At 36.8% G+C, this 15,136-nt stretch overlaps 1 protein-coding gene across 24 annotated transcripts in view; it reads right to left on the reverse strand.

The window, feature by feature from the left end:
- The window catches only part of RIMS2 (regulating synaptic membrane exocytosis 2), a 598,763-nt gene that overhangs the window by 403,635 nt on the left and 179,992 nt on the right, over positions 1–15,136 (reverse strand). The gene's annotated exons all lie outside the window — the stretch shown is intronic.

The raw sequence follows: 15,136 nt of genomic DNA on the forward strand, positions 1-15,136 counted from the left end.
CAACAGCCCTTTCATTCGATTATTTAACAAATTTCTATGCACAGTCATTTTTCCCACCATGCAGAACAGTCGAGCAGTGAAAACCTTTTTGGAGAGCATAAGAGTAACACAGAAAGGCTAAGAAACAGAGACAAGACCCTGAGATAGAGTTCACAGTATTTGAGTCCATAACTCCAGTCATTCAAAGGTCTATTCTCAAATTCTTTTCCTGGGGTTCTGTCAGACATTGCAATACCCTTATGACTCATTTCCCTTTATCTTAAGCTCTTTTATTCGGTATTTCAACAACTATTCACTTAGTACTAATATGTATCAATTACTGCGAAGTGCAAGAAATACATTGATGAAGAAGATACACTTGACTCTTGCATCGGAAATTTTTTTAATTTGTTCAATTCCTCCCTTACTCTTATAGAGAAAAGTTATGTCTTTTAAAATGCTTTTTAGAATTTCAGCATTTATTGGTGCAGTGAAGTTCTTTTAATGGAGTTTACTTGCAGGGTGTACACACACACACACACACACACACAACTTGGAATTGAAAACAACTAAAATTAGTTTTAAAGAAAAGTCACCAAAAGAAAAAGTCATGCTTGACAGAATGGCATGTAAAATACACGTTCCGTATCTGTAAGGATGATTTTGTCATCTTTAGATCTAAAATAACTGACTTCTAAAATAGATGTTCCTTCTTTGTGGGATATTCTTTTCTCTTTTGAATGTATGTTTTCAGTGACTACAGGCCCCCTAGTGGAAGGCAAATGAAACAAAAGTTTGTGCAAATTACACATTCATCCATAAAAATGCATTTTTTAGCACCTTCCTGATGAAATACTTATCACAAAGTTTTTAAAAACTATAAAATAATAAAATACATAAATAGTTGTATGTTTATACTATGCAATAAATGACAATACCACTGCAGGAAAAAACACTCAGGCTACCTTCTATACACCCTACAACAAAACTGTTCAGCCTCTATTTCCCGCACGTGCTTCTGTACATACACCTCAATTCTAATTTCTAAAGTCTCCCACAAACCTTACTCCCTGCATCTCACATGCTTAAGAATGAGCCATGACAAAAGTGTCCTCGAGACCAAAGGGCAAGTGGAACAGTCATGTCAAATACTTCCCCCACCCCCATCAGCAACCTTCAGATCACACTTTGTTTTGTCAGTGAGCGCCTCACCTCCTGCTCTTAAAAGAGAAACATTTGCCATCGTGTGTCTGCAGAGTTGGGGGAAAGATGGATTCTTGGTGGTTGCATTTCAGATGAGAACTCTGTTCATGGCATAGGCATCCCACACAATGAAATCATGTCAGGAGCTGTAAGTACAAAGTGGAGACCTACCAAACTTACCCCAACTTATTTTAGTGCAACTGTTAATGAAACACTTCATATAAAATAAATGCAGGATAAATGCCAACCTCGGCAGGCTGCCAGGAGAGAACAGGTGCAAACTGGGACCATCCTAAGCAAACTGGCACACATTGCAATTCCTTTTATAGGTCACTTAAAGGAAGGAAACTGGAGAATGGTTCAAGTTTAATTCAGTTGAAAATAGAACTAAAAATTCTTTTTCATCTAAATATTGACACTAAAACTGTTAAAGTTATTTATTCCGAGAGAAGAGACTTTTACACTGTCAAACCAATTATAATATGTTAAACATTCTTTTTTTAAAAAAGACATGGCTTGCCTTTCAGAGCTCATATCATATTCTTAAAAATAGGTCTCAAGTGTTGGCTATCTTGGAAAATGTCATTATACGTCTTCAAGTGTATGGTTTGATCATTCTGCCAATAAAAGACAAAGATGCTACAGAAATGACATCAGTCATGTTCAACACATTAGTATGATAATTTTCAATCATTCATCATCTGTTCCAAGTATTTATTGAATGTGCATAATTCAGTGGAAGTGGCACCAAACACACAGCCATCTTTGCTGCCTTTTTGTTTCGTCTGATATTCTAAAAACTATAAAAAGAAATACCTAGGAATAAAGGTTATAAAGCTACTACTTGCTTCCTTCCAAGTTGCTAAGATTCCTCTTTCTCCTAAGGCAACCATCAGAGCTTTATCTTTTCTAGTTCCTTAGCTCTTTATAATTAATCTTTCTTACTTTCTTAACCATACTTTAATTCCCTTTTTTTTTTAAAGGATCTTATTTATTTATTTATTTGACAGAGACAGAGAGCACAAGCAGGGGGAGCAGCAGGCCAAGGGAAAGGAGAAGTAGTCCCACCCACCTCACCCCCAACTAAGCAGGGAGCCTGATGCAGGGCTTGATCCCAGGACCCTGGGACCATGACCTAAGCTAGAGGCAGATGCCCAACTGACTGAACCACCCAGGCACAACCTTTGAGTCCCTTTTTAAAATTATTTCCCTTGGGGAACCTAGGTGGCTCAGTCCACTAAGCGTCTGCCTTCAGTTCAGGTCATGATCCCAGGGTCATGGCATGGAGCCCTGCCTCAGGCTCCCTGCTCAGTGGGGAGTCTGCTTCTCTCTCCCTCTGCTGCTCTCTCTCTCTTCCCATCAAAAAATAAAATCTTTTGGGGGCGCCTGGGTGGCTCAGTGGGTTAAAGCCTCTGCCTTCGGCTCAGGTCATGATCCCAGGGTCCTGGCATCGAGCCCCACATCGGGCTCTCTGCTCCACAGGGAGCCTGCTTCCTCCTCTCTCTCTGCCTGCTTCTCTGCCTAGTTGTGATTTCTCTCTGTCAAATAAATAAAATATTTTAAAAAAAATCTTTTTTAAAAATAAAATTATTTCCCTTTGTATCTTTTTATCTTCTTTCTCTCATCTCCATGTTACTTTTCCCTCATCATACATCTTAAGTAATGAACTGGAATAAGATTCGTAAGAACTATGTCACCATTTCAGAAAACAGCTCACAGAAATAGACACACAGTCCCTAAATCATATGTAATCCACACTTAATAAATTCTAAATAAAAATGATTTGGTTCTAGGTCCACTATTAGCATTCTATAAATATAGGCGTCTCTGAATACATTAAAAAGAACTGTTGTCAAATGGTTGATTATGAAGAAAAATTTATTATTTCTAATCCAATTTCATAATAAATCTTAAATACTTAGTCCCAATAAAATTTCAATGAAAACAGGATGCCTGGGTGACTCAGTCAGTTAAGCATCTGCCTTCGGCTCGGGTCATGATCCCAGGGTCCTCAGATCAAGTCCCACATCAGGCTCCTTGCTCAGTGGGGAGCCTGCTTCTCCCTCTGCCTGTCACTCCCCCTGCTCATGCATGTTCTCTCTCTCGCTCTCTCTGACAAATAAATGGTTAAAACCTTTAAAGGTTTTTTCAATGAAACCAGCAATTTAAAAATGTCACAAACATAACAGTATATCTTAAAAGTTCTCATCACAAGAAGAAAATATATTATGTGAGGTGAAGGATGTTAATGAAATTTAATTTGATACTCGTTTTACAATACCCACATACATAATACCACTATATTGTACACAAACTAATCCCATGTTACATGTCAATTATATCTCAATAAAACTGAAAAAAATTTAAAGATAAAAAATTTTAATATGGCAATTATGCACATAATTCTCTTTTAATTTGGTTATTGGGAAATAATTTACATTCAGTAAAAAGTACACAAATCTTTTTTGTTGTTCTTCATTTTTTTTCTAATTTTTATTTAAATTCTTGTTCATTAGCATATAGTGTAAGATTGGTTTCAGGTAAAAAGTACACAAATCTTAAGTGTTACACTTCAATAGCTATTGACAAATATAAATATACAGGACTCATAACCCACATCTCTGCCAAGAACACATTTCTCTCACTCCAGAAAGTTCCCACAAGGAAAGCATTCATGTGATTTCTTTCACTACACATTCTTCCACTACACATTTGTTTTGTCTCTTCTTAAACTTCATATAAATGGAGCTATAGAATATGTTACTCTTTTCTGTCTGGCTTCTTTTACTCGGCACAATAGTTTTGAGACTTATCCATGTTTCAGTGCATGTAAATAGTTCCCTCATTTTATTTGAATATACCACAATTTGTTTATTCATTCCCTGATTGATGGACATATGGGAAGTTTCCGTTTCCAAACTACTAAGAATAAAGCTGCTATAAACATTATTACAGAAATATTTTTATAGACATATGATTTCATTTTTTCTTAGGTTAATACCCAGAAGTGGAATTACTGGGTCACAGGCTAAGTGTATATTTAGTTGTTGTTTTTTTTAAGACTTATTTATTTACTGGGGCGGGGGGGGTGGGATTAGAGAGGGGGAGAGAGAAAATCTCAAGCAGACTCCCCACCGAGCGCCAAATCCAATGCAGGGCTCAATCTCATGACCCTGAGATCATGACGTGAGCCAAAACCAAGAGTCGGAGACTTAACCGACTGAGCCACCCAGGTACCCCAATGTGTATTTAGTTTTATAAGAAACTGTCAAAGATTTTTCCAAAGCACCCATACCATTTCCCATGTTTTACACTCTCACTAGAAAGAAATAGGGGTCCAATTTGCTCTAAGTCCTCACAAATACTATGTGATATCAGCTTTTTGTTGTTCTAAACTGTAGCCTTCCTAGTGAGTAAATCACACTATCTCACTGCAGTCTTGATTTCCATCTCACAAATGACTCAAAACACCAGAAATTTTTTCTTCTGTTTATTAGCCATTCATATATTTTCTTTTGTGAAGAGTTTATTCCAATTTTTTAAGTTTGGGGGCTATTTTTATCATTTAAATGTAAATGTTCATTGTATTCCTTTTTAAGCTACATGTATTGCAAATATTTTGTCTTGAAATTTCTTGAAATACAAATTGATTACACATTTTACTAACAATGTCTTCTGATGAACAGAAGTTCTTATTTTGATGAAGCCTGACTTGTCATTTTTTTCCATTAGTGTTTTCTAGATCTAAGAAAACACTACCTGCCCTAAAGCCGTGAAAATATTCTCCTCTAGTTTCTCCCGAAAGCTTTGTAGTTTTAGCCTAAACAAACGTCACAATAATTTCCCCCTATATTTTCTCTAGGAGTTTTATACTTCTAGGTTTACATTTAGATTATGATCCATTTTCATTTATGGTTATATGGTAAAAAAGTAAACTTCAAACTCCTTTTTTTTTTTTTTAGTGTTCCAGTACCTTTTTTTTTTTTTTTTTAAAGATTATTTATTTATTTATTTGACAGAGAGAGAGAGATCACAAGTAGATAGAGAGGCAGGCAGAGAGAGAGAGAGGGAAGCAGGCTCCCTGCCGAGCAGAGAGCCCGATGTGGGACTCGATCCCAGGACCCCGAGATCACGACCCGAGCCGAAGGCAGCGGCCCAACCCACTGAGCCACCCAAGCGCCCACCTTTTTTTTTTTTTTAGTGTTCCAGTACCATTTGCTTAAAAAGACTATCCTTTCTTTACGAATTTGCCTTTGTATGTCAAAATTAGTTGTCAAATAGACACTGGGGAGAGTATGTGCTACGGTGAGTGCTGTGAGATATGTAAGCCTGACGATTCACAGAACTGTACCCCTGAAGGAAATAATACATCAGATGTTAATAAAAACAATTAGTTGTCAATATATGTGTGGGTCTATGTACAGGCTCTCCATTCCATTTCATTGATCTATTTGTGTTTATTTAAGTCAACCCTGCACTATTTTAATTTCTGTAGGTTATCGTGTCTTTAAATCACTGAGTGCTGGACTTCTATCTTCCTTCTTTTTAAAAGCTGTTTTGGCTTTTCCAAACACTTCTATATGAATTTTAGAATCTATTTGTATATATGGATTCAACTAGCAAGAAATTACATCTTAACAATATTTAGTCTTTTAATCCATGAACACAGTATATCTCATTTATTCAGAACTTTTACTTCTTTCATCAGCATTTCATTGTTTTCAGCATACAGATCCCATGCATATTTCGACAGATTTGTATCTAAGTATTTCAATCAGTTGGTGTTAGTGAAAATGTATTTCATGGGGCACCTAGGTGGCTCAGTGGGTTAAAGCCTCTGCCTTCTGCTCAGGTCAGGATCTCAGGGTCCTGGGATTGAGCCCCGCATTGGGCTCTCTGCTTGGCAAGGAACCTGTTTCCTCCTCTCTCTCTGCCTGCCTCTCTGCCTACTTGTGATCTCGCTCTCTGTCAAATTTAAAAAAAAAAAAAAAAGGTATTTCATATTTTTAAGCTCTTATAAATCATAATATTTTAAATTTCATTTTCAAGTTGTTCTTTGTTGGTATTTAAAAATACAACTGGTTATCTGATATTGTCTTTATATCCTGCCAGCTTGCTAAACTCACTTACTTCTGATAGCATACTTACAGACTCCTCTGATTTTTCTTATAAAGGCAATCATGTTCTCTGTAAGTTCAAGTATTTCTTTCTTTTCAATCTGGATGGCTTTTATTTATTTATTTTAGTCTTATTTCACTGACTGGAAACTCTACTACAGTGTTGGTTAGACGTGTAAAAATGGGCCTCCTTGTTTTGTTTTTTTTTTTAAGATTTTTTTATTTTATTTATTTGACAGAGAGAGAGATCACAAGTAGGCAGAGAGGCAGGCAGAGAGAGAGGAGGAAGCAGGCTCCCCGCGGAGCAGAGATCCCGATGCGGGGCTCGATCCCAGGACCCTGAGACCATGACCCGAGCCGAAGGCAGCGGCTTAATCCACTGAGCCACCCAGGCGCCCCGTTCTGTTTTTGATTTAAGAGGAAAGTATTGATTTTTCACAAGTAGATGTGGTATCAGCTGCAGAATCACCATAAATACATTTGATTGGGTTAAGGAAGTTCTTTTCTAGTTCTAGTTTGCTGGGAGTTTTTATTAAAAATGGATGTTGGTGTTTGTCAAATAATTTTTCTGTATCCATTAAAATAATACAGTTTCTATTTTGTTAAAATGGTGAATTACCATGATCCTCAAATGTTTAACTACACTCCCGAGATAAATACCATTTGGTCATGATGTATTATCCTTCTAAGATTTTGATGGATTCAATTTGCTAAATTTTGTTCTGAAATTTTGCATTTCTATTTATGAGGGATGTTCCTCTGTAGTTTGGTTTTGGTTTTGGTATCAGTTTAATGTTAGCTAAGAGAAGGAGTTGAGAAATATTCCCTCCTCTTTAATTTTCTGCAGGAGTTTATGTAGAAATGGCACGATTTCCTTAAAAGAGTGTTAGAATTTACCAGTGATGCCATCAGGTCCATAGTTTTATTTGTGGGGAGGGTTTGTTTTTTTTTTTTTAAGACTTTATTTATTTATTTATTTGAGAGAGAGACCGAGCGAGCGCAAGTAGGCAGAGCAGCAGGCAGAGGGAAAGGGAGGAGCAGACTCCCCACTGAGCAGGGAGCCCGATGTGGGACTCGATCCCAGGACCCTGGGATCATCACCTGAGCCGAAGGCAGCTGCTTAACTGACAGACACCCAGGTGACCCTGTGGGAAGATTTTTAACCACAAATACAATTTCTTTAGTACATTCTTTACCCATTTCTTGGGTGAGCTTTGGTGATTTGTGTCTTTCAAGGAATTTGTCCAGTTCACCTAATTTGTCTCTTTTGTAGGAAGAAAAAAGTTTTTCGAAGTATTTCCTTTTTGGCATGTTAATAACACTGAAATACATGGTGATGTCATCTCTCTCGCTCATGATACACGTAATTTCTATCTTCTCTTTCTTCTCCCAGTTAGTCTGTCTAGAGGTTTAGCGACTGTATTGATTTTCTCAAAGAATCAGCTTTTGGCTTCATTGTTTCTATTTTCTCTTTCACTGATTTCTGCCTCATTTTTATTGTTTTCTTTATTCTGCTTACTTGGGTTTAATTTACTTTTCTAAGTTTCTTAAGGTAGATGCTGAGATCAAAGCTTTGAGATCTTTCCCATTTCCTAATATAGGTGCCTAGTGCTATAAATTCTGCCTTGAGTACTGCTTTAGGGGCAGGCTACAAATTTTGTGCTGTGTTTTCATTTTAATTCAGTTAAAAATGTTTTCTGTGCTCTCTTTTGAAATCTTCTTCAATTGTTAGGTTATTTAAAAGTACATTATTTAGCTCCCAAATATTGGGAGACTTTTTTCATAGCTCTTTCTATTACTGATTTCTAATTTATTTCCATTGTGATCAGTGAACAGATTTTTTTATTACTTGGATTCCTTTCAATTTAATGAGGCTTGTTTAATGGCTAGACTATCTATCTTGGTAACAGTTCTATGAATCCCTAATAAGACTGAAAATCTTGCCATTGTTTACTGGACTGTTCTATAAACATCAGCTAGGCCAGGTTATTTGATACTATTATCAAGATTACTCTATCTTTGCTGATTTTCTGCCTACTTGTTCTATTCGTTATTAAGACAGAGTATTGAAATCTCCAACGACAATTGTGGATTTGTCCAATCTCTCCTTACAGTTTTATCAGTTTTTGCATCATATATTTTGAAGGTCTGTTAATATAGACATAAACATTTAAAATGTTTATGCTCTCTTGATTAAATGACCTTTTTCATTATGAAACAACATTCTTCATTCCTGGTAATATTGTTTACTCTGATATCTACTTTGGTCTTGGTATAACCAGTCCAGCTTTCTTTCTGGCTTTATAAGTAGTTTTAGCATGGTATATCTTTTCCATTCATTTACCTTTCACTATATTTGTCTTTATATTTAAAATGTGTTTAACTGATGGTTACCAGTGGGGGAGAGGGTGCGGTTAAATAGATGATGGGGATTAAGGAGGGCACTTGTGATGAGCACTGGGTATTGTATGTAAGTGATAAATCACAAAATTCTACACCTGAAACTAATATTACACTGTATGTTAAATACACGGAATTTAAATATAAATTTGGAGAAAGAAAAAACATTCGACCACTATTTCTTCCAATTTTTCTTAGTGCTCTTCATGCTCTCCTCTCCTTCAAGGACCACCCAATTACACATATACCAAATACTTGATACGATCCCATGGCTAATGATGTTCTTTTACTTTTTAAACTATTTATTCATTTTTATCCTGTATTTCATTTAGCATCATTTCTGTTTGTCTTCAATTCACTAACCCTTTCTTCCTCAGTACCTAATCTTCCATTATCCCCATCAAGTATATTTTCCATTTCAGATATTATAATTCTCATCTTTACACGCTTAATCTGGGGTTTATTTTTCTATATGACTCATCTCTACTTTTTTAAATTGTATGGGATATAATTATAATAACAATATTCAAGTTCTTGCCTGCTAATTCTAATATCTCTATCGCTTCTGGGTTGATATCCAGTGTCTAGTTAGTTTCCCGTTATTGATTGTATTTCTCTGCCATTTTGTACTTGGTTATCTTTGCCTGGATATCAAACACTGTGAATTTTGTCTTGTGGGGTACTGAATATTTTTGTATTCCTATACATCTTCCTGAACTTCTGGGAACCAGTAAAATTACTTGGAAAGAGCCTGAAAGGCCAGGTCTTGCTTTTATGATTGGCTATTCTGTTCCACAGCATTGCTCATGTTAGCATTAATTTTCCCCTACTGTTGAGATAAAACTTTCTGAACTACTCTACCCAATATCCCAGGAATCTTGAGGTTTTCTAGTCTGGCTGCTGGAAATAAACATTATTCTTGGTCCTATGTGAATGTGAATGCAGGACAGTGTTCTCTAATCATTTTGGATGATCCTCTCTGGCCTAAAATAGTTTCTTCACACGTGTGCCAATCGTTAGTCCACTGAATACACAAAAAGAACGCTCTTCAGATCTCTGGGGTATCTTTCTGTTCATCTCTCTCCTCTCTGGTACTCTGTCTAGCAAACTATGGCTGTCTTGGTCTCCCCAAGCCCTCAGAACTGTCTCCTCAACACAGGAATCATCTCTCTCCTCTCTGGTACTCTGTCTAGCAAACTATGGCTGTCTTGGTCTCCCCAAGCCCTCAGAACTGTCTCCTCAACACAGGAATCATCTCTCTCCTCTCTGGTACTCTGTCTAGCAAACTATGGCTGTCTTGGTCTCCCCAAGCCCTCAGAACTGTCTCCTCAACACAGGAAGACTTCTGGGCTCTGCCTGTACTGTTCTCCCTGTGCAACAGCCTATAAACTCTCTCAAAGCAGCATGCTAGGGCAATCATGGGGTTCACTTTATTTTCCATCTCTCAGGTATTACTCTCTCCTTTATTGCCTAATGTCCAATTTCTAAAAAAAAAAAAAGTTTCAAATATATTATCTATTTTTTCAGATATCTCAGACTGAAGTAAATCAAAAATCCTATTGTTCTATCTATACTGGAAGCAAAAATCTTAAGCATATATTTTAACTATTACTTTTACTTTAAAATAATCAAATGGTGCACAGCAAAGAAAACAATTGATGAAACTAAAAGGCAACTTACAGAGTGGGAGAAGATGTTTGCAAGTGACATACTGATTGGTATGCAAAATATGTGAAGAACTTATAAAACCCCACACCCCAAAAAATGAATACTCCAATTAAAAAATAGGCAGAAAACATGAATGGATATTTTCCCAAAGGAAACATATAAATGGTCAACAGACATGAAGCAATGCTCAACATCACTTATCATCAGGGAAACACAAATTGAAACTATAATGAGATATCACCTCACACCAATCAGAATGGCTAAAGTCAACAACACAAGAAACAATAGGTGTTGGAAATGAAATGGCCAATTCTTACTGTTGGTAAGAATGCAAACTGGTGCACCCACTCTGGAAAACAGTATGGAGGTTCCTGAAAAAGCTAAAAATAGAACTATCCTATGATGCAGCAATACCACTACTAGGTATTACAGCAAAGAACAAAAAGAATGCTAATCAAATCAAAGGGATACATACACCCCAATGTTTATAGCAGCATTATCTACAATAGCCAAATTATGGAAAGAGCCCGAGTGTCCATCAACTGAAGAATGCATAAGGAAGATACAGTAAACACACACACACACACACACACACACACACACACACACACAGAGTGGAGTATTACTCAGCCATAAAAAAGAATGAAATCTTACCATTTGCAACAACGTGGTTGGAGCTAGAGAGTATTATGCTAAGAGACATAAGTTAGAGAAAGACAACTATATAATTTCACTCCTATGTGGAATTTAAGAAACAAAACAAATGAGCAAAGGGGAAATGAGAGAGAGAAAAAAAGAGAGAGAAGCAAACCAATAAACAGACTCTTAACTACAGAGACAAACTGATGCTTACCAGAGGAGCGGTGGGCGGGGGGATGAGTTATGGGGATTAAGGAGAGTACTGGCTGTGATGAGCACCAGGTGTTGTAGGGAATCACTATATTGTACACCTGAAACTAATAATATGCTGTATGTTAACTAGCTGAAATCGGAATCAAACTTTTTAATTAATTATCTAAATCAAACATCACGGAAGTATTTGGTAGGTTATAAATATCCTACAATAAGGAAATTATGGTGATTACCAAACTACTAAATTTTCCTTATACTTAATTTGCCCATTTTTATGTCAGAGATAAGAAAATGGAGACACAAAAGACATACATCTACAAATGACAACAGAAAAGAAAAGACCAAGAACTATGCCTTCTGATTTCTAGTTTTCATCCCTTCCACCAAACAAATTAGCACTAACACTTCTTACTTTTAAACTTCTCCCAATGTCCTAGGAAGTGCTAAATAATTGTTAAAAGTATATGTAAAAGAAAAAAATTAACTCTTTCCTAAATTTTAACTATCAATTTTCAACTATGAATATTATAAAGCATACAACTTTTAAATAATTTCAGTGTACAAAATGCCAACTAAATGTTGTAAGACAAATTTATTTTCGTTTTTATTTAATTTTATTTTCTTAACAAAAACTTAGTTTTTATTTTTTTAGAAGATTTTATTTATTTGACACTGAGAGAGAGCACAAGCAGGGGAGCAGCAGAGGGTGAAGCCAGCTCCCCGCTGAGCAGGGAGCCCGACATGGGGCTGGATCCCAGGACTGTGGGATCATGACCTGAGCTGAAGGCAGATGCTTAACAGACTGAGCCACCCAGGCATGCTGGAAATTCAGTTTTTTAATGGTTATTTTACCCACCCTCCTCTAGATCCCACCTTAGATTCCTTACTGCAGTGGTTCACAATCCTCCTCCAACCCAAGGCCTCTTTGTAAAACAAGTATTCTGTAACATCCCCTTTACTACTCTGAAAATGAATCCAGATATATATATGATATTCCTTACTGTATAATAATGGGGAAATAAGTAATTTATAAAACAGAAAATATACTTAAATAAGTAAATGCTCAGCCACGCTGTCATAATAAAGGAGGTAGGAGCTTGAAGCTCCATGGATGTAGTCAATCCACCACCAGGTAGCTGGTTTCCACCTTTGTCCTCCATCCAACAAGTATGTCAGAACCTATATTCAAATGAACCATTGCGTCGCTTCTAGGAACCTTCCGTGTTCGCGGAGTGGTGTGCCCCCTAGTGGTAGAGCTACAGAGGACAACTGCCACTGAGCTACTACTGTACACCATTGGTGCTTCTCTCCCAGAGATCTCTCAGATCCCCCACTGCCTCACTACTAACCTGCACTAGAAGTAACGGCATCCCTCAGAAGCTTGTGAAAATACAGATTATCCAGTCCTACCTCAGAACTACTGAATTCAAATCTATATTTTAATGAGATCACCACATTATATGTATGTAAATGAAAGGCTGAGAAGCCACTGGGCCTTCCCGAGGGACATAACAAAGGGTAAGCAAAGTGCACATAATTTTTTTAAAATGGTGATTTCAAAACCTATTCTGAAATAAAAAAAAACATATTTGAAAACTTCTAACAATATTTTGCATCTAAATTGATAAAAAACATTTGCAATTTTTATGAATAAACTAAGTAAATATTCATTAACTCAAAGCCAGGATCTAGGGCCAAATGATAGTCATTCACTCAATGAACATGAAGGGTTCATGTGTAAAGCACTATGCTAAAACCTAGGAGGGAAGAAAGAAGTCATAAAACAGGTGAAAGTTACTGTACTTAAAGATTAAAACTCCTTAAAAGAAGACAATGTAACATACTTTGTATCTGTCAAACACAATTCTAAGATCTATAGAGTTTTAAATTAATTGAACCAAACCTTCTTTTTTGAGGCTACCAGTTCCTGAATGATACTGACAAAACAAATTACTAATAATACTTTAAACTGAAATTATATTCCTTATCAGTAGCGGCATTTCACTGTCCAGCTCAAACTGCTAGAAGAATCATTCTGGTAAGAAAAGATAGAGATGTGGAGAGAAAAAGAGAGAGAGAGACGGGGACCCAGAGAAAAAAGGAAGGGAAGAGGGCCTGGGAGAGGGAGAAAGCAGGACAAGAAAACAGGCCTAAAACAGTTGTCCATCCACAGATGAATGGATAAAGAAGATAAAGAAGATGTGGTATAGCTACAATAAAACAGGCTTAACTGAAATGATTTAAACAGTAACAAAAGAAAATGGGCAAAGAAAGCAGACATACCAACAGAACAAGAGAGCTAACTACTCTCTCGGGTAGAAATTGGCTAACATTTCCTGAACGGTCAGAGAGTAAATATTTTAGGCTGTTAAGAACCATATAGTCCCTTCTAAACTACTCAGCCCTGGAGCCATAGCTGAGAAGAGCCAAAGACACTAAGTAAATGAATAGGTATGGCCATGTTTCAGGAAATCTTCATTTACCAAAAAAAAAAAAAAAAAAAAATGTGGCAAGCCAGATTTGGCCCGGGGGCATAGTCTCCTGATGCCATGCTCTAGGGGAAAGAATCCAGTGCGTTCATAGATGCACACATAGCAAATTGTTATAGAATCTACACTTAAAAATAATAAAACAAATGCTCTTTTTTGCTTATGATAGGAAAACTGAATTATTCTTGAAGGTAAGTATTTTTCAAATAAAAGCTTTTATAACTTATAACCAATCCCATTTTCTAGGCATAACTACTAAATCTAATGTTAAATTCTAACTTCTTCCCTGACTAGAGTAATTCCTGCACACAAAAGGAGCTACTTATTTGACTTATATGAGACTGGGAGAAGAAGGATATACTTACCGGATACTTTGAGTCATTAAGATACACAATTATTAGTAATGGCAGCCGAAGTCACCAGGCAAAAAAGAAGAAGGGGCGGGGGGGGGGGCGGGGGAGAGTACTATATCTTGCTTCCCCACGATGGATCAGATTCTATTGTTCATCCAGGCTAATACTTTGTCAGCAGAAGAAGAGTTGAAAGATAATATTGAAAGAGATATATTTGTTCTCATCACCGCCTTCTTCAAAGATTAGAGAGATGATTCCAGCTTCCTCACAAAGATGAATTAATCATTCATAAACTTGTTGGATTTATTTCTCACATCTACAACTTCCTGATGAAATGCATTCCACAACTTCATAATCTATTACGTGATCCAGTGTGATCCAGTATTTCAGTATTTCCTTTTATTCTTCCTAAACCATCTTTCTAAACTCCAAAGGAAACTATCTCATGCATCTATCTAGTTTTTGCAGAATGCATCTATGTCCCCATTATCCATTTTACTTAGTCATTCATTCTTTCATTGAAAATCCTACCTCTGCTGGTAATCATCTATTTTTTCATCCAAATTCATATACCATGACCATTGTCGTTGCCATTTTATAGGCTTTGTTGATTTCTTAAGTCCTTGTGTAGCAGACACTGCCAAAGTCCCAACGCACACTGCCTCATCATTTTACCAGTCCCTACACAACACTGTCTTCTTACCATGTTTGTAATACTCTGCCTGAGTGCTTTCTCTGGCCATAAGAACATGCTCGGCCAGTGAGTTCCAAAGAGTTAACACCCTCTAGAACAACCCTAAACCAGTAACAAAGGAGAGATAGGAATAAATACCCAAATCTCCTTGCCCATCAGGTAGGATATGGCTGAGGCCATTCTACCCTGTCTCCCAGGTGTCTCAGTAAAATTGAGACACGTTGGCTACAAGAAATAACCTGTTCTTGAATGTGCCTAGGATTGTGTTTTTTCTCTTAACTAAACCATTGCTTGCTCCCCTACAGATCATGCATGGGATTGCCTTCCAAATATTTTGTCTGCTTAAGGTGGACTCAATCGAAGATGGTCCTCTAAAATTAA

The sequence above is a fragment of the Meles meles genome, chromosome 1 (genome assembly GCF_922984935.1).
Source record: "Meles meles chromosome 1, mMelMel3.1 paternal haplotype, whole genome shotgun sequence".
Classification (NCBI taxonomy): domain Eukaryota; kingdom Metazoa; phylum Chordata; class Mammalia; order Carnivora; family Mustelidae; genus Meles; species Meles meles.